This window comes from Schistocerca gregaria, chromosome 2, assembly GCF_023897955.1.
Source record: "Schistocerca gregaria isolate iqSchGreg1 chromosome 2, iqSchGreg1.2, whole genome shotgun sequence".
NCBI classification, from domain to species: domain Eukaryota; kingdom Metazoa; phylum Arthropoda; class Insecta; order Orthoptera; family Acrididae; genus Schistocerca; species Schistocerca gregaria.
The window spans coordinates 95,586,932-95,607,547 of record NC_064921.1 but is presented as its reverse complement, the minus strand read 5'-3'; the positions used below and the strand labels follow the sequence as shown (position 1 = coordinate 95,607,547).

Here is a 20,616-nt window from a genome sequence, read left to right as displayed (position 1 = left end):
TACATCGGAGTTGTGGTCTTCCCCGTGGTCTTTTGCCTCTAATATCTTCTTCCGCTATCTACCTGATGATATGGCCTTCTCGGCGCATTGCATGTCCGTACCACTTCAGTCCTCTTTCTTTGATCACTGCCACGATGGCCATCGACATGTGCAGCTCGTGCAATTGACAGTTCTTTTCCTCCATCCATCCACTTCCTGCATTAGCCCAAAAATCTGAGGATGGCGTTCTCAAATGTCAGGAGTTTTCTTTCCATCCTCTGGGTGATGGTCCAGGTCTCTACTCCATATAAGACTACAGGTAGCTGTCTTAGATTGTTTGCAGAATATGCAGTCATTTACGGTCTTGGAAAGTCATCACATGACCAAAACGACTTGCAAAATTATTTACATACGATATCTGTATGGTGAGAAAGGGGGGCGATCCTGAATAAAGAAAAGTGTGAACTTATTCAAATGAGTACTAAAAAAACCAACTAAATTTCGATTACGCGATAAACCACACAAACCTGGTAGCTGTAAATTCAACTAAATACTTAGGGATTATAATTACAAATAACCTGAACTGGGACGACCTCATAGATGGTATTGTGGGCTGATCAAACCAAACACTGCAATTCGTTGGCAGAACACTTAGAAGGTGCAACAGGTATGCCAAAGAGACTGCTTACACTACACTTGTCCGCCCTGTTCTGGAGTGTTGCTGTGCGGTGTCGAACCCACATCAGGTGGAGCTAACGGATGACATCGAAAAAGTACAAAGAACAACAGCTCGTTTTGTATTATCGTGAAATAGGGGAGATAGTGTCACAGACATGATACGTGAATTGGAGTGGCAATCATTGAAGCAAAGGCGTTTTTCGTTGCGACGGGGTCTTATCATGAAATTTCAATCACCAATTTTCTCCTCTGATTGCGAAAACATTTTGTTGGCACCCACTTACATAGCGAGAAATGATCATCAGGACAAAATAAGAGAAATCAGGGCTCGCACAGAAAAAAATTAAGTGTTCGTTTTTCCCGCGTGCCGTTCGAAAATCGAACGGCATGAAGGTGGTTCATTGAACCCTCTGCCAGGCGCTTTATTGTGAATAGCAAAGTAATCACGTAGATGTAGCTGTAGATGTAGGTTGTGTTATTGTCTTGTACATCTTGGTCTTTGAGGATCTCGATAGAAGCCGGGACTTTGACAGCTTTCCCAGAGCAAACCTTGTATTCGTGCTGTAATTTCCTGTCTATCTAGTTCGTTTCATTGAGTATAGCGCTAAGGTATTTTAAGTCTTTTACCCTTTCAAAGACTTTGTTCTCCACTTTCTCTGCTAACTACGATGTATTTTGTCTTATCCCTATTCAACTTCAGGCCTGATCTTATTGCCTCTTCCATTACATTTATATACGATACAATTTTTCCACATTTTGTTTTCAGTGATTTTAATTGGAAATGCTGTCATTTTGACACAGTATTCAGTCTCGTCTGGCTAAGACGAAAACCGAGATGAAAATATTTCTAAGAATAATTTTATAGATGTAAAATGTAAACTTTCACGGCGGGAAACTTCACAATTAATAAAATGTTCCCTGTTATTATGCCGTGGTGGAATGGACGTCACATGATTAGTCAGTAGCGACGGGGGGTGTGCATAGGACACCCAACGAAGCTACTATCCCCCTTGAAAGTGTCGTCCGCAGACGGGGACGTACCGTCGGTTTTTAAAGTGAAATCCATTCGACCACGACATAATATCCTGGAACATTATATTAACTATGAATTTTATAGATGTGTCCGTAATTTCTTCGTGAAGCATACCTCAGTTGATGTAATAATGAGGGGGATAACAACCGCTGATTCACAATAGCCGCACAGGTCCTTTACTTCCCTCACGGTCTGTTTCTACAACAGTCCATTTTGAAGCTAAATATGCATGAAATATTATTTGCGAATACACCGTGAAAGAGTTATGTCAACATCGCTGCTTGTAGAAAAGGTAGCTCCACATTTCAGCAACGGGGTAGGGTACAGATCAATGCGAGACATCGGCCACAGCCGTATCTGCAACCGTCACCTTTTATTCTCCATCTGAAAACGACTTTCATAAAGCTGTTATTACTATATCCCGCGTCCGAAGAGCCTGCTTAATGGCGTCTTTCAGCCTCCAGAGAGGATGATAATAGCAGGGAGAAGGCTTTCGGAAAGCAGACTCCGTAGCGTCTGTCACAATAGCGGTAAGATACTGCCAGATTCCCTCGTTTTAATAACGGTATTTTTTTTACAGCTCATATGTGAAATAGTGGCCTGCGGGAGCCGTGGTGAAACGCTGTATATTGTTTATTTCTTCGCATATCCAGATTCCATCTGTGCATCTACGAAGAAATACTTTTTGTTACTTGAATCGGTCTCTTCATCTAAGTAAATATCATCAGTGATATTTTCTAGACTACATAGTGTTTGTTCATCCTAGTTGACTGTCGAACATTATTCTGTATTTGAGCTTCTAAAATTAGCTCTTTCACATAGAATACATGTTTTCAACTGGAAAATATGGGCCTTTTTTTACGGTGGACGCTATCTGTATTTTTGCGCCAGGTGTGTGATATAAAATTTGCTATTCCGTGTATGTGAATGGTTCCCTAGAGCCGATCAATCGCCATATTGCGAGTGCTGCTATTCTTCCGAACGGCATTCTGTTACGACACCATAAAATAGTGAAATTGTGAATGAGGTCTTCTGTTCTGCGAAAAACGCTGTTGTTATCTGGACAAAAGCTGCCTCGACTCTTCACGCAGTTCAGCAATTTCAGATCGTATTTCTATCGGAACTGTACAGACTTTTGCAGTCACATCTGTCCAAGGATCTTCGCTATCGACGAGAGCTGTGATAGCTTCCACAGCAAATCCCTCCGTGCTGTGTGCCTGACTGCGTCATACGTTCAGTGACGTTGACTTCGACAGAAAACAGAATGTGACCACCATATATAAAGTCTTGATCAGTTTCTGAACGTGTAATCTTTTTAATAATATAAAATCCCGTTCATGAAATGTTATAATTACGACAACCGTCACTTCTCTCCTGCTAGAAATTGACTTTCCCTTGCTCTATTTGCCTCCTGTAACCTAATTTTCCCTTTACTCAAGTTTTTGGCATTAAGCTCTTTCCTCCCAATTTTGATACAGTACTTCTTCATTAGCTATTCTTTGCACCAACTTAATCACCCTATGTATATTCCACAGTTACACTACGTTTACAAGAGCACGCGGATTATTCTACTGCTGAAGTATTTATAGATCAGCATCCAACGGTCAGAGTGAATGAAGATGCTGAGAGACTTTGAATAGAAGGCGAGTCTTTGTTTCTGTATCGATGTTTACAACGCTACTTTCGGAGACAGTACACATTCATCTGTTATACATATGACCAATGGCCAGAAATCGAAGTCAGTTGTGGTTGACTGTGTATGATATCACAGCCTGTATAGAATGCAGATAGTTTTGCATCAGTTGTGTGTTATGATAATAACGTGAAAGGCTTTTATTTAACAGTTGACGTCCGCCCCCGGTAACTGAGAGGTCGGTGCGACAGAATATTAATCCTAAAGGCCAGGGTTCGATTACCAGCAGGGTTGGAGATTTTCTCCGCTCAGTGACTGGGTGTTGTTTTGTCCTAATCATCATCATTTCATCCCCATCGACTCGCAACTCACTGAAGTGGCGTCAAATCGAAAGAACTGCAACCGGCCAACGGTCTACAGGCCGGCCGGTATGGCCGTGCGGTTCGAGGCGCCTCAGTCTGGAACCACGTAACCGCTACGGTCGCAGGTTCGAATCCTGCCTCGGGCATGGATGTGTGTGATGTCCTTAGGTTAGTTAGGTTTAAGAAGTTCAAAGTTCTAGGAGACTGATGACCACAGATGTTAAGTCCCACAGTGCTCAGAGCAATTTTTTTTGAACGGTCTACTAGACGGGAGGCCCTAGTCACACGACATTTAGTTTATGACAGTTGATCACTTACGATTTAATCACCTTGCAGCTTCACTTGCATCACTGTTGATTAACATTACACTATCACACATTATATTTTGTCACATTTCCAACGTAATTCATTGCACAAATTGCTTCGACATATACGTAAACGTTATGCATGTAACACAAGATGGCCGACTTGTAGCATGTGAGTCAGTATCGATTATTGAGGTTTTGTGTCGATATTCTTGTTGCCGACAGATTTGTAGTCATTTATCGACATTGAAACATCTTGAATCTATTGAGATAGAACTGGCTTAAGACTGTTAAAGAATTCTGAGTTTTTGAATTCGGTTATCTCATTAGGAATGTTATCTGCATGCTTTGTACTGTGTATGAAAATTTCCACTTCTTCCATGATATCCATTCTTTTAGTTTTTCCTATATTGTGTAAAATTTCGAGGTTGTCTTCGATTTTCAAAGGGTGGACTGTGTCTGTAATGTGAGTTGCTACTGCTGATTTGTTACATTTATCAAGCCTGTAGCAGTCTGAATGTCCTTTGAATCGTGTTCCGAAATTTCTGCCTGTCTGGCCGATTTATTATTTATAACATTGGCTGCAGGTAATTTTGTAAACGTCAGATGCATCAAGACTTGTATCTGCTGGTTTTATATTCTGAATAAACTTCCTACTTAGGTTGTTGTTGGTGCTGAAGCTGATTTTTACTTCGTGTTTTTGAATAGTCTTGCTAATTTGTCAGATACTAATCAAAGATCTGGCATTTTTACATATCTGACTGCTAGGGCATCGCCAATTGTGAATGTAGATTTATGTTGTTTGTTCAGTTTATTTGTGATCTGTTGTGACATGGCATTAATTAGAGGAGGATCATATCAATTGTTAATTGCGGTGTATGTTATAGTTTCTGTTTCTTGTTGGAGTTCTGTATGTTGAAGTAGAAATTTGTGTACTCTTTATAGGATTGCTCTATAACCAGCTTTTTTGGGGGAGGAGGGATGTGTAGAGGCGTTAGGTGTAGTGGTGTCAGTGCCAGTAGGTTTTCTGTAAACATTGAAAGATACTTTTTTTTATATTTTTATGTTAAGAAAAGGTATGGTGTTGTTCTTTTGCTGTTCAAGAGTGAACTGAAAATTTTTATGTTGGCTATTGATTTAGTTAAAAAGGTTTGTCACTTCATCCTCTGTGCCTTCAAACAGAATCCGGGTGTCATCTACATATCCTTTATAGAATTTAACTTTGCTTGTGATGTTATCATTTAATGCCAGTATTTTATTTTCTATGTAATTGATAAATATTTCAGCTATTAGGCATCTGAGAGGGCTTCCCATTGCTAGTTCTTGGTCCTGCTTGTAAATTTTATTGTTAAAAGAGAAGTAATTATGTGACAGTAGTAAATTAAATACATCTATTAGTTATATGATTTTTGGTTTGCTCACTGTCTTGTTTCACAGTAGGTTCATTCTTAGTATCTCAACTGTTTTATCTACAGTCATACTTATGTAAAGGTTTACAATGTCTAGAGACAGAAGATTAGCTTGAGGTAGTACTGTAAAATCTTTCAAAATGTTAGTCACTAAATAGCTGTTCTTTATGGAATGTGATTTTTCAAATGTGTAATTTTCTGCAAGTATGTCATTTAGTACTCTCATTAATTTATACGATGGGCTATTAATTGAACTCACAATAGACATGATAGGTGTGTTGTTTTTCAAAAAATAAAAACTGACTGTTAGCAGAAATGACAAATAAACAATTATTCCACTCAGTCACGGTTCACAAAGATAGTCATTATGGCCGAGAATAAAGAGGAGCATGATATTGTAGTGCATGTTTTTCCGATGGAACAGGCACTGCAGAGATTATATTCGTTATGAAATAGACGAGATGTGTTCGTTGTTGTGAATATGGACTGCCTTCAGCTTTATAACAGAACGACAACATTGAAAATTTGCGACAGCCCAGAACCCGAACTCGAACTTCCCGATTGTTGCGAGCGGTCGCCTTACGGTATCGGCCATGTGAGCATGCTTTACGACCAGACTCAAACTACCGTAGGTATTTGTTCATGGGCTTACAGTCAGCACACATACGTCATGTACTGAGACGAAGCAGAAATTTGAACAGCGAGAAACTTAACGAAATTATGGAATTCTGCTATCTATGCAGCAAAATAACCCATGACGGACGGAGGAAGAGGAACATAAAAGGTAAACTAGCACAGCAAAAAGGACATTACTGGGCAAGAGAAGTCTATAGCAAAAACGTAGATCCAAATCTGACGGAGAATTTTCATGAACGTTTGGAGGTCAGCATTGTATGGTAATGACACACGGACTATAGAAAAACCGGAGAGGAAGAGAATCGAAGCATCTGAGATGCGGTGCTACGGAAGAACGTCAAAAATTAGGTAGGTTCTGCGCAGAATCGGCGAGGGAACGAAACGAACGGAATAAACTAGATTCTCGCTACCCGACACTCAGTAGTCCCGCCTCTCAGTAATCCGGGGCACATCCAGAAACACGTGCACAATGAATTATCGTGCGCAACAGTTCTTAGCCAAACAAAGCTTTATATACCGTATTTGAAATTGTAGCTTTCTTTACAGTTCGGAATCATGTCTTCTAAAAGGAAACACGTTACGCTAGACATCAAGCAGAAACTCGAAATTTTAGAGAAGTTAAATCGAGGTTCTTCGTAGAAAGCCATTGCTGCTGATTTCATTGTTGGACGAGCAATTATTTATGACATCAAAAAGAAAGAAGATGTTATTCGACAGTATTCGTTACAAACGGATAGTGAGTTGGTTAAAACGGAAGGTTATTCGAAAGAATGAGAATGAAGAACTGGGCGTACGTGTTTATAGATGGTTCAAACAACAACGCAGTACATGAATTCCAGGCAGTTGCCAGATTATAAAGGAAAAGCAGATGCATTTAACAAACAACTTGGTGACAGCAACTTGTTTGCAGCGAGCAAGGGTTCGCTATCAAATTGGAAAAAACGACATGGCATTCGGCAGCTGAGTCACTGGGGAAAGTCTCTCAGCCAACGATAAGGATGCTGATGAGTTTGTAAGCAAGATACGGAAGATAACAGAGGAACAAGATTTAACTGCTGATGCAACAGAACTCTTTACAAGTTGCTTCCTTCAAAAACATTAGCTACGAAAAACGAGATGGAAGCTCGTGGTTACAAGTAACAGAAACAGCACGTAACATTAATAGTGTGTTGTAATGCACATGGGAGTCATAAACTACCGCTTATGGTAACTGGAAAATCCCAACATCCACGCTGTTTTCAACACACTAACATAAATACTCTTACCAGTGCAGTATTGCGTCCATAAGAAATCATATATTGACAGACAAATATTCTCTTGGTGGTTCCATGAAACGTTTGTACCAGCAGTGAGAAAAGAGCTAAAGAAGAAAAAGAAAGCTATCCTTATAATTGAAAATGCTCCCAGTAATCGTTCAGATGTTTCTCTAAAGTCCGATGGTATACAAGCACTCTTTCTCCAACCCAATGTGACAGCCCTAATTCAGCCTATGGACCAACGAATTTGGGAATCAATTAAAAGTCCTTATCGACATTCACTTCTTGTCTCCTTGCTCAAAGAAAGTGAAAACGACTCTATCGAGACGATGCTGACGACGTGGAAAGCTATTAACAGATGTGACGTTGTTTTCCAAGCAGTCGAAGCATGGGACAATGTGGAGAGCGCCACCATAATGAAGAGCTGCAGAAAACTGTGGCCATCCATTGACGCCGAGTTGGACCCAGTAGACAGTGACAACGATGAGTCAGTCAAATCAGAATTATCAATTGCTTTGTACACTGACATGTTCCCCAACCTTTCAAAAGGAGACGAAATTGATGATGATGATGTTACTAATTGGCTGAATGAGGAAAACTGTGATACGGACCAAAATTTAACATATGAAGAAATAATCAAAAGCGTGCAAGAAAGTAACGATGAAAGTGATGAAGAAGAGGACACAGGAGAAGAGAGGATGAATATTTCTCACACTGCTGGTGCTGAAACTGCTGAGCTCTTCCTGAGTACATTATGCAATAACCAGATACATGCAGTACAGATGTAACGCTTGTAAAGCGGTTGCGTGATAAAGCATGCCACCGTCGCGTATTATCATAGAGACAGTTAAAAATTAGGTACATGTTTCATAGTGTGATACGATAGTATACATTATACATTCAAGGACTAAGTTTTCTTTGAAAATTAATGTACCGTCGGTCGATCACGATACACTTGCCAATAATCGCACGGGCTGTGGACTGGAGACCTGGGAGGCCAAGCATGACGAAAGTGGCGGCTGAGCACACGATCATCACCAAACGACGCGTGCAAGAGAGCTTTCACACGTCTAGCAATATTGGATGGAGCGCCATCCTGCATAAACATCGTACGTTCCAGCAGGTGTTTATCAGCCAGGCTGCGGATGATGCGATTCTGTAACATATCAGAGTATCTCTTACCCGTCACGGTAGCAGTTACAAAACCAGAATCGCGCATTTCCTCGAAGAAAAAAGGCCCTATAACGGTAGATGTGGTAAATCCAACCCATATCTGGACTTTCTCGTCGTGCAATGGAGTTTCCACGACAGTTGTAGGATTTTCGGTAGCCCAAATTCTGCAGTTGTGGGCGTTGACAGACCCTCTGAGCGTTAAGTGAGCTTCGTCCGTCCACAACACGTTACTCAACCAATCGTCATCTTCCGCCATCTTTTGAAACGCCCACAGCGCAAGTGCCCTCCGCTTCACCAAATCACCAGGTAACAGTTCATGATGCCGATGGATTTTGTACGGATAGCATCGGAGGGTACGTCTCAGCGCCAACCAAACAGTAGTGTATGGAATGCCGGAGCGACATGCGAATGCACAAGCGCTGACTTCCCGGTGCTGTATCAGCAGCATTACGCCTTGTGCTCGGTCGGCCACTACGGGGTCTATCGTCTAAACAACCCGTGGCTTCGAACTTTGAAATCATTCTCGCCACAGGTGCATTTGTCAACGGACCTTTACCCGTTCGAATCCCCTTCAAAAATGTTCAAATGTATGTGAAATCTTATGGAACTTAACTGCTAACGTCATCAGTCCCTAAGTTTACTCACTACTTAACCTAAATTATCCTAAGGACAAACACACACATCCATGCCCGAGGAAGGACTCGAACCTCCGCCGGGACCAGCCGCAAAGTGCATCCCCTTCCTATGACGATAGGATCGTAACGTTGAACTAGCACATTCCCCATTCTGATAGTACAGCTTCACTAAGAGCGCCTTTTCAGGTAACGTCAAAATGCTGCGACTGCTGGCGCATCTGATTCTCTCTCTCATTACAGCCCCTTTTATACACGATTGTCATGCGCAGTCATTGATGTTTTTCTCTCCAGCGCCATCTGTCGGACATTTTGTGAACTTGGTTTTTTTTATTCTAATAAACCCCATGTCATTCCAAGCATGTGTGTCAGTTTTTACCACTCTATCTACATTATTCCGTGAGTTAATAAGTTTTCAAATTTATACTGACTTTTTGATCACTCGGTACTTTTGGATTTAAGAAAGTATATCTTCTGTGTTTTAAAATTGTATCCTTCGGTTTAATGAAGTACAGTACACTATTCCCCACACGTTTTCAAAATAAATAAGAAACAAAATAAAATAAATTTAGACTCTCAATAATCCGGCACTTCCGCTAATCCGACACCTATACGTGCCAGAAGAGGCCGGATTAGCGATAGGCTAGTGTAGATGGAAAACTGACAACTGACTGTTAAGACATCAGCGAATGACTTCCACGGTACTAGAGGGAGCTGTAGTGAGTAAAAACTGTAGAGGAAGACAGAAACTGGAATACATCCAGCTAATAATTGAGGACGTAGGTTGGAAGTGCTGTTCTGAAAGGAACAGGCTGGCGCAGGAGTGGAATTTGTAGCGGATCGCATCAAACCAGTGACTCAAAAAAATTCCATGCGGGGGAGATATTTTAATCAAGACTCTTGCATGGTATGTTCAGATAAATGTGGACACCTGAAGGAAGAGCCACTGCGGCGACTACAGCTATTATGAAATACGGGGTGATCAAAAAGTCTGTATAAATTTGAAAACTCAATAAACTACGGAATAATGTAGATAGAGAGGTAAAAATTGACGCACATGCTTGGAATGACATATTGCTAGACGCGTGAAAAATCTCTTGCGCGCGTCGTTTGGTGATGATCGTGTGCTCAGCCGCCACTTTCGTAATGCTTGGCCTCCCAGGTCCCCAGACCTCAGTCCGTGTGATTATTGGCTTTGGGGTTACCTGAAGTCGCAAGTGTATCGTGATCGACCGACACCTCTAGGGATGCTGAAAGACAACATCCGACGCCGATGCCTCACCATAACTCCGGACATGCTTTACAGTGCTGTTCACAACATTATTCCTCGAATACAGCTATTGTTGAGGAATGATGGTGGACATATTGAGCATTTCCCGTAAAGAACATCATCTTTGCTTTGTCTTACTTTGTTATGCTAATTATTGCTATTCTGATCAGATGAAGCGCCATGAAGCGCCATCTGTCGGACATTTTTTTTAACGTTTGTATATTCTGGTTCTAATAGAACCGCATGTAATTCCAAGCATCTGTGTCAATTTGTACCTCTCTATCTACATTATTCCGTGATGTATTCCATTTTCAAATTTATACTGACTTTTTGATCACGCGGTATATGAAATATATTTCCGGCTACGAATATAGGGCAACCTTTGGTATGTCGTGGAATACACTGGAAATTTGAGTCTGGCTGTGAAGTGTGCTCGGATAGCCAAAATTGTAAAGATGACTGCTTGCAGCAAGTGGGAAATCCGGGTTCGAGTCCGGGTCCTGCCTCGATTTTGAGTCTTGTCATTCTGTTATAAAGCTGAAGGTTGTTCATATTTGCAAGTGCAAATACATGTCTTGTATTTCACATCACCTGTAATCGCCGTTGTGGCCGTTCCTCCGGGCATGCATGCATTGCAAACCGCCGATAGCGACTTTCAGTAGTAATGCCTCTCCAATACTGTAGTATACATAAAGAATGTACGAGAGCAGGTCTTACACACGTGGATGACGATTATGGACGTTCGGGTCTTGCCGTGAAGCAGGCTTTGATAACCGACTTGTCTCTAACTGAGCAACGTCCGGACTGCGAACCTGCCAACTAAAAGGCGATCTAAGGCCTTCCTCAGCAGCATAGGTCACCGAATGATGATGAGGGAAAGGTACCGTCTGGCGATCGGTGTGCGCTCCTATTCTTGACTCTGACGTCCAATCTTCATGGTACCTTACTGTCAATGGATAGTTAGTAGCCGGTCACGCCTTCACAGGATTCACCTCGCAGACAGCCAGTAGTGTGTCGCGTGTGATATTTTGGACACGAAAGAGCATTGCCCGGTATCAAAAACGGTGAGAAGTGTCTGGTTCGTGATACGACAGATGCTGGTCCTAAGTACCCGTGTGACTCCCCTTCCGGACGCCGGACACTTGCCGCAAGTGAAGACGAATTCCATGAAGTGGATTTGTAGACGGACGGTTCACTACTTGTTTGCTGATTGCGAGAAAAACGTCCTCGATTTTTGGCAGTTCCTTAATGAATGTCATGTGCAGTTGCTCGCAGTCAGAATACAGACTAGTTATCGCCAGTTGTCGTTGTAGTGTCTCTCTTAACCCACCTCTGAGTTTAGGTGTTCACTGCAATTAGGTGTTCAACCACGCCTTTTCCACTTCTAGAACCTGTTATTTTCTGTTCATCGGAATGTTCTTCTCCGCATAAGAACCTTGCAAGCATCCTCCTAACGACGCCAGTTTCCTGGTATTCTGTGTGCTATTAATAATATGTTATTAAAAAAATTTTACTAAGGTGACCACTCGCGACTGACGGAACATCTGGGTTCGGATCATGTTGGGCCCATATTCTCAATGTTGTCATTCTATCATACAGCTGAGGGTTGTCCGAATTCGTAGCTGCGAATACATGTTATGTACTGCACAGGGAGGTTGTAGGCAAATTTGAGCCAACGTTTACACTTCCGCATCGCGGTTGGAAAACTGACAGGTTTAAAAAAAGTGACACTTTAATTTTTTGCGCAGTACAGCATGATATATTATGTATTCCATAGATCTGTGTGAGAGGAGCAACAGTTGATGAAATCGCTAACGACGTTTTTGCACAACAATAGTATATACAGGGAAAATCTTTCTCAGAAATGAAGTTCGCACGTAAAAAAAAGAAAAAGAATCAGTTACATGAAATCATTAAATTTATCACTTCGTTAGTTACATTAACATATTTTAATGTGTTTTATGCTGATACAGTGACAGTACCAGTTTAAGGTTTGCGGTGTTTCTTATTTTAGATAATATGGAGCTAACATGTGAGATAGTTCTGCCTGTATCTGCTATGGATGTGCCAAACCGTTATTAGGAGATGACATCAAATGTTGCGTCCCCCACACAGATCTATGGAAATATCATGCCGTTTATATAACAATTTTTAGTTTGATGTTGCTTTTTAGCGCCATAGAGGGAGAAATTAGATAACTGCTTAATTGTGAAACTGAGTAGTTTAATTGTTATTTTTCACTTTCATATATATATATATATATATATATATATATATATATATATATATATATATATATATATATATATATATATATTTTAAATAAAATTACGGCCTACGCAGGAAAAGACGTCACCCAAGAAATTCACAGAGGCTGCCGGCAGAGAAACTATCCGAAGTAGATTCTTCTCATAGTTTTGAAATGGCCATGTCAGTAATTCTGGTATCATAAGGAGGAAAACTCAGATTAAAGTAGCCAGTGAGGTCATTATTTGAGAAAATTCTTCGAATTATATTCAGTGAGTTAAGGTACCTAATTTTGAAGCATCCTAAAAACTAAGACCAGTGACAAAAGGTAAGCAGTTCTCTGTCAAGCAGCGATGTGAAGTTATAAAATATAGAGGAATAGAAGTTTTTACTGCATAATTTTCATGAAATCCCATGAGCAACGTGGCATAAAGAAGAGAAAATGATAGAAATCGAGAAAATTTTTTTTGTATTTTTATGCAAAAGCTATAACTTATCCAAAAAAAACTAACTTCACGATTTCCAGTAAGTATGCTTATTCTAGACAAAACAATACCGAAATAACCGAAGACTAGGCTTTCAAATCTTTTGTATTTCTGAGCGCTAGAGACTTTCCCACAAACAGACCACTACAATAATTTCGCTTCAGTGAGCCCCCGTCAAGGAATCGCGACAATGAGTCTGGACAAAGCGTACCGGGTTTTAGGAGAAACAATGTGTAATTTATGAGTAAACTAAGAGATGTTTTTGTTATGCATAAGTGTATAAGTAATAAATGACGCGATTAATAGACTGCGTTGCAGAAAGGCTGTCGCACATTCGGCTACACGAAACGTAGCCCATAAGGTAGAGGGTGTCGGACTATGAATGTACTGCGTATTCCTATGAGGTGGGCCTGTTTAATGCCCTAGTTTAGTTCTGAGATTGCTTGAATTGCTGACTCCAGACAAAGACTTCGAAAGCCCCGGACATTTGGGTCAAATTGGCATATTTCCTCGAACACCTACTGTCTTTCGATGGTATGTTGACCGACATAAAAAAACCATGACTAGTTAAAAGGTTTTAGCGAATGTAAATGATACAAACTTAAGTAAGTCGGTGTACTGCAGTATCGAGACAGCACGGACGTATGAAGTGAACGCCCACTTGCATAACTGGCTTGCCTGCGGAAAACTAAAGGGCAGGATGAGTTATTAAAACCTATTTATTTCCAGTCAATCGAATTTCTCCAGTCGCAAATAAAAGTCTAGGTTTACTCTGAACTGTTCTATACTCCACTACGCTCTCGTCCCCTCCCCCCACCCCCACCCCCTCTTGACGCCCCTGCGTACCCTCAAATCTAGGACTATTCAGGGAAACCGAGACGTGTGGCAGCTCTGTTCAAATAAGGCGACTTGGTACTTAGAGTGCCAAGCTGAGAGGGTCGCAGGAGGCTCTTAGTTCCGAAATTTGTATGTAAGGTGACTCAATAAATATTGGAAACTGTCACGAATGAAATTGTATAATCACAGAACAGAATCGAAGGAGCTGCAAACATGAATCTGCAAATGTTTGGGAGATAAATGCGAATGTGTTGTTTCAACTTGTCAGTGTATCAAATATTTTCTTAGTATATGCGTATTTGGAACGTAAAGTTTACGAAAAAGTCACCCTCAAATCCCCCCCCCCTCCTAGCCCCACCCCCACACCACCAGTTGTGGGTCCGATTCCACCAAAGGCTTACCCCCGTAACATGAAATCCAAACCACTTCAGCACATTATATGCTGTAAAATTACTGCCACATATCCATATACGATACCGATTAATTTTTGCCAACACCTCGCGGTTAATATTATTTCGTGTGTATCAGGTAAATTTACTAGGAGGAAAACTTTGCGCTTCTCCTGTTGGGAAGATATTCTTCCAGTGTGTTCTATGGGTCGTATTTGTCGGCAGAAGGCTGTCAGGAAACCTCATCAGGAAGAGTGGAAGGTCGCCTCAGAGCTGGGCGGATGGTTAATGCTGTCCACCCAGTGTTCGTCAGCGGAGCCGGTGTCTCTCCTAGCCCTGAGCAGAAGGCATCTTGCCTCCACTGGTATCCCCAGACATCAAGGGACGTGACAATGAGACGCCTCGTGACTAGCTTGGGAAGGTCCGTTGCTTTCGCTCCAAAATTTGATGCACACAGAAGAACTGAGTGCGCAGAATTCGACCAATCGGCGGGATATAGCTTCTACCTGGTGCTAACCTCTTATTTGTTAAGGTGCGTTTTCTGTGCTAATAGTGGAAAGTTTCCACAGCGTTCCCCCGAAGTTCATGAGATAAGAAATATTCTTTTCCGTCACACTGGCAACTGCATTGAGTCGTACCGTCCATGTAAAGCTTTTTTAGAAAAGTTGTGCGTTGCAGAGGGAGATCAAAGTTTTGGATCCATTCAGTCGCCACCCACGAAGGGTCATTCATCTCCTTCCCGCCGTTTGCTGCTGGTAGCCGTATGATCTGCTCATTTTGGGGAAATGTATGCATCATACTGCAGTAGTGTGACCCGTGTTTTGAGAATCTCGCTAGTTGCTTAGTTTGCCACGAAATGTCGCTTAATGCGGTTATAGTTTGTGGCATCTTGTATAGGCAACTACAATGTAGCGATCTGCACTTTTTTCATACAGTGTTCCACATTCTTTAATAGCTTCCCATGGTGTTAGCGTCATTTTGTGGTTTCTTTTGAGTTTTAGAAGACTTCGTTTTCTTTTATTTGTATTATGATTTTTTTCGATAATTAGTGCTAATAAATATCTATTAGTTGCACTCTTGACGTTCATTACCTGCTTTGCACTACAACTCTTCCATGGTCCGGCGTAATAGCATTACACTTATTTTCCTGGACTCTGATCCAGAACTGGGATCCGACTTCCAATGTTACAATTTAGCGTACACCTGTACCTGTTAAATTACTGCTCCACGTGCCCTTCTCGAATTTGGAGGCAATACTGCCCTTCTCTCCGCAGTGAATTACAAGTATTTTAAACATCCCCTGATCATATCGTAAATCTTGGCGTGACCTTACAATTGGCTGCTTCAGTTCTTCAACCGCATCAGAGAAAGTGATGCACACTTCACTTTAGAGATGACTACAGACATAAAAATCTAGGTTCCTGAGTTCAGGTTGCCTTGCAGTCCAAGCTACAGTCTGTGCTCCATCTGTCCATCTGGGACCATATTAGCACGATAGATATCGACTTACAACAGCAAAATACGGCCGTGCCTCCCACCCATGTACCACATTTTCCAATGCTGCACAAGGTAAGGTTGGTCCTGGGTGAAATTTGAGCGCAATTAGAATGGAATTCAGAAGTTATCATTTCGTATATATCCGTACTAACTAGGACAACGTTTCAGACTGACGTGAGCAGTAACCGCATATGCGCATTTATCTCGCGGACGGTTCATTAGCATACCTTCGTTTACTGTGACATTTTTCCTTCGGTAGTCATGTATTTTCACACCGCTATTATTGTAATCCAGACTGTGTATATAAGAAGAAAATTTTATTACAATGTTTATAGAAAAATAAATAATAAATCTAGTGTGGCTCACAGCTCGGTGCAAACATTTTCATGTAACGCGAATGTCAGTTTCATAGGTGTACGAAAAGAATGCATTGCACTAATCAGCTATGCAGGGGCAGGGGCTCATGTCATAAGCAGAATGCATCCCATTGAATACTGTTAACCTCAGAGCATTTAACTATTAATCTGCGACTGCTCTTCGCAGCAATGTACGAGAGCTTCGGCAATGCTCAGTGATGAGGAAACTGATAAGGAAAAAGCTGTTTTTGAAAACAGAGTACCGGGTAACTCGCCTCCCTCCTCTAGTTCTGTTGCATAGCCGACACTGATGACGAAATGCTGTGGTAGCAACTCTTGATTCTAGAACACTGTGCTCAATGTGACTCCTAGTATTCTCGTTCGATGCTAGTACGTTGATCTGTGCCCACTTGTCCAGCACTTTTGTGAGGCTATTTCGATAACTGACTCTTATCTTAACGACAAGCAAACCGAAGAAAATATATTTGAAGAAAGGAAACAATCTGTCTCATATTATCGAAAAATGAAAGTACAAGAACGGATGGAAAATCTGAAAAAGTCTAAGACTACTTTTTTATTACGTCGCTACTACAAGCAACGGATAATCCTATAAAAATCTTATTTCTCCAAATAGAAAAAATGTGGGTTTGGGTGATGACCTCTCTGCAACCAGAACTGTCTGCTGTCACAAAATGGCACCTTTTTTTGCTGTATTGTAAGCGGGCATATGCCTTGATCCCTTAACTGCCATGAGCAAAAAATCTGCTGCAAACCTCTGTTGAATCATTAAGTGTCCATTTCCTTCTGTGACTTGTGCATCATTCCATGTTTAGCGTAATTAAAGCAAACATTAATATATTGGCCTTCAAATGGTCTAAGTAAGTCACTGTGCACAGGTATGTAATGTGTGAGGGAGGGATGCGACACCAAATGATATGTGGCTTGTGTGAAACGATATTCTTGAACATGTTCCGCCTGCGAGTCAGAAATGGAGGGTATCTGTAATTAGTCAGAATATTAGAAAGACTGATAAAGAAATTTTATTATAGTGGTTGGTTGTAAATTGTGACCTGCAGAGACACTTGCTATTCATTAATGTTTTGAAATGTACAGGATGTTAGAGGTGTGAGCGCAGATATCTCTGTTGGTGAGTGAGAACAGTGCTTTGAACACCAGCATTTACTTCAGCTGCAGACTAATGTTTATAGCTATTACAGGTAGTATTCTAGATGACAACTCCTTCTACTCATTGGCTGAATTTTTAGATATAAATTAAGGGAGGGAAAAAAAACTAACTTAAGCATTAGTGTCATGCAATATTTTGTGTAATGTAATATCTTGCACAGACATCTTTCATTAACCTGACACGTTCCACATCATTACTAAGTGTCGTATTCATGATCTGTGGAACAAGTATTAATCTAATCTAATCTATGTTTTTAGGTTGGTTAGTATCTCCACATACGCGTAGCACAAGCAAGCAGTTAATGTTTATTTTCCGTTGGGCGGCTGGTCAGTTAATGACTGAAGTACGGACGCGTGAACACAAAACGGATAGCAAAACCGACAAGCGTAGTCCACTTTGCAGAACCGTTATGGCCGTGCTGAAAACATTAGCTACTAAATTACGAAATGTCTTTGCTGGAATACTATTATGTTCAGTGACAAACCGACTAACCCATTGAAGTGGGTAAAAGTTGAGGTACCAATAATCTTCATATCTGTACTATACCCTAACACCCTGCGTGTCTCACCTTTCTCGTCCTATGGCAGAAGCGGACTACTTCTCGTTTTGGAACAGGACGACGAACTGAGGACATTGTGCTGGTGCCGATTTCCAAAACAGACGACAATGGAGTAGGGCTTCCTCGGAATACTATCCTGTGCTCACACGTGTGCGTTTAAGTGTTTCCTCGCTACTTTACAAAGAACTGTTACATCTTACTTCACCTCATTGAAATGTATACAGATTGATGAGCCGGAACATTATGACCAGTTATTTTAAAGCGTATTGGTCCGTTTCTGGAACGCAGTTGAGTAGTGATACCGTGTGCCATGGATTCGACAATAAGTTGATAGGTTTCCAGAGGTCTGTGGCGCCAGATTCCTATGGAGAGATCACAAACTCCGCTCCTGCTCAGGTGAGTCCTTCGTTATCTGTAGCGACTGGTGATGGCTATCCAGGAGTCCCTGCCATACTCTTGCCCGTTGCGGCCGCTCTGTGGTCTTTGTGTGGACCCCAGGCCACGTTGGGATACCCGGCAATGAACATGTGGACCGCCTGGCCAAACAGCAGGCCACCAGTGAACCAACTCTGGAGGTACGCCTCCCGATGACTGATTTGCGGGCAGTCTTACTCCGCGCATTTCTCTCGCTTTGGGACACTGAATGGAGCAATCTGCCCACGCCAAACAAACCCGTCCTATCAAGGCGACGACGGGTGTGTGGCGGCCATCCATGCGAGCCAAGCGCAGAGAGTCAGTTGTCCTTTGTAGGCTCCGCATTGGCCACACCCAGCTGACGCACAGTTATTTACTGCGTCGAGAGGACACTCCTCTATGTCGTTGCGGAGCGGCTTTGACAGTGGCTCACATCTTGTTGGCCTGTCCCCTTTTAGCTGTGGTCAGGCAGAAATTTGCTCTGACTGATACGCTCCCCGCCCTTTTAACTGATGACTCTGTCATGGCAGGCTAAGTTTTGCGTTTTATTCGGGCAGGGGGTTTCATCATTTAATCTGAGTGTTCGTTATGTTTTTTTTTAGTGTTGATTCTGGCCTTTGGCCTACGATTTTAAAGTGAGTTTTTAATGAGTCTCTCGGTGGTTGGCCTCTACTTTTTTTGTTCCTATGGTCGGCCAACCACCGTCACACTCTGTGTGATTTTAATTCGTTTTGTCTGGTCTTTGTCCAAGTTTCTTTTGTTCTGTGTCGTCTGTCATCTATTCTGTTGAACGTTTTTACTAATTGTCTGTGGGTGTTTTTAGTATTTGGAAAAAGGGAACAATGACCGTAGCAGTCTGGTCCCTTTAATCCCACAAACCAACCAACCAACCGTAACTTATGGGCGGTTGGTTTGTGGGGGCGGAGCTGACGCCCGAAATCGTCAAAGGTGGGCTTCATCGGATTCAGATAAGCAGAATTTAAAAACCAAGACATCAACGAGATCCACCATCATGCTCCTCAAACCATTGCAGCAAGTTTATGCCTGATCACACGGACAGACATTCTGTTGCAAGATGCCCTCGCTGTTGAGAAAGACATCAAGCATAAGGAGCTACAGGTGGTTCCTAATAATGTTGACGTAGTCCACAGTTCTCAAGGTCCCTTCGATTACCACCGCAGATCCCATGGAAGCCCTGCATTACATAATACTGCTCCCACTGACCAGTGTCTGTTGAGCGCTGCATGTTCCGATCACCCCTTGGCGTGGATAACGGCATATCTGGACACGACCATCGACCTGGCTTGACAATAATCGGAATTCATTCGACCAGCCGACAAGATTACATTGAACCGCTGTCCAACCTCGATGATCCCGTGGCCACTGTAATCATAATTGACGATGTTGTTAGGTCACTATGGTAACACGTAGGCGTCCTCTGCTGTGGAACACCGTGTTCAACACTATGTGCTGAACGGCGCGCTTCATAACACTTGTGCCTGCGCCAGAACTTTACTCTGTCGCCAGATGTGCCGCAGATCATCATGTATCCTTCTTTAGAGAGCGAGCAAGCCTCCGACCCCTATGTTCTGTGATAAGGAATGCTCGTCAACTTCTTGTCGACAGCTCGTGGTTTCCGCAACCTTGAACCTCTTTCCATAGATGCTCGTGGCAGTAGATTGCGAATAGCCGACCAGCGTCGCCATTTCCGAGGTGGTCGCTCCCAGAACTGGATAACAACAGACTGGCTTTTGTCAAAGTCACTTAACTCTGTGGATTTCCGTATTAGCACCACTTATCGCCATTAGAATGATTCCCCATTCGTCTCTGCTCCGCTTACATGTGTTTTGTGCAGGTCGGCCCCCAGTGGACCGAAACTCCCTCCCCCGGGAACGTCTCAGAACAACAGACGAGTGTAGCCACTAATGTTGACATGGCAGAGTAATTATAGTGTACGCGTACGTGGAGACAGTGTTTATGCAGCAATCGCCGACATAGTGTAACTGAGGAGGAATGAGGGGAACCAGCCCGCATTCACCGAGGCAGATGGAAAACCACATTAAAAACCATCTACAGGCTGGCCGGTACATCGGACGTCGACACTAATTCGCCGGGCGGATTAGTGCTGGTGATCACAACGCCTTCCCGAACGGGAAGCAGCGCGTTAGACCGTGCGGCTAGCCGGGCGCGCTTCTGCTGACATACTTGTCTATGTCACGTGCCCTCAGTGCCACAAGGCAGCATGCGTCCTCACCTATGGGCAGTGGTCATAATGTTTTG

The 20,616-nt window shown here is 42.3% G+C and overlaps 1 protein-coding gene across 2 annotated transcripts in view; it reads right to left on the bottom strand.

Moving 5' to 3' along the window:
* The window catches only part of LOC126336418 (synaptotagmin-15-like), a 680,000-nt gene that overhangs the window by 216,181 nt on the left and 443,203 nt on the right, over window positions 1-20,616 (bottom strand). The gene's annotated exons all lie outside the window — the stretch shown is intronic.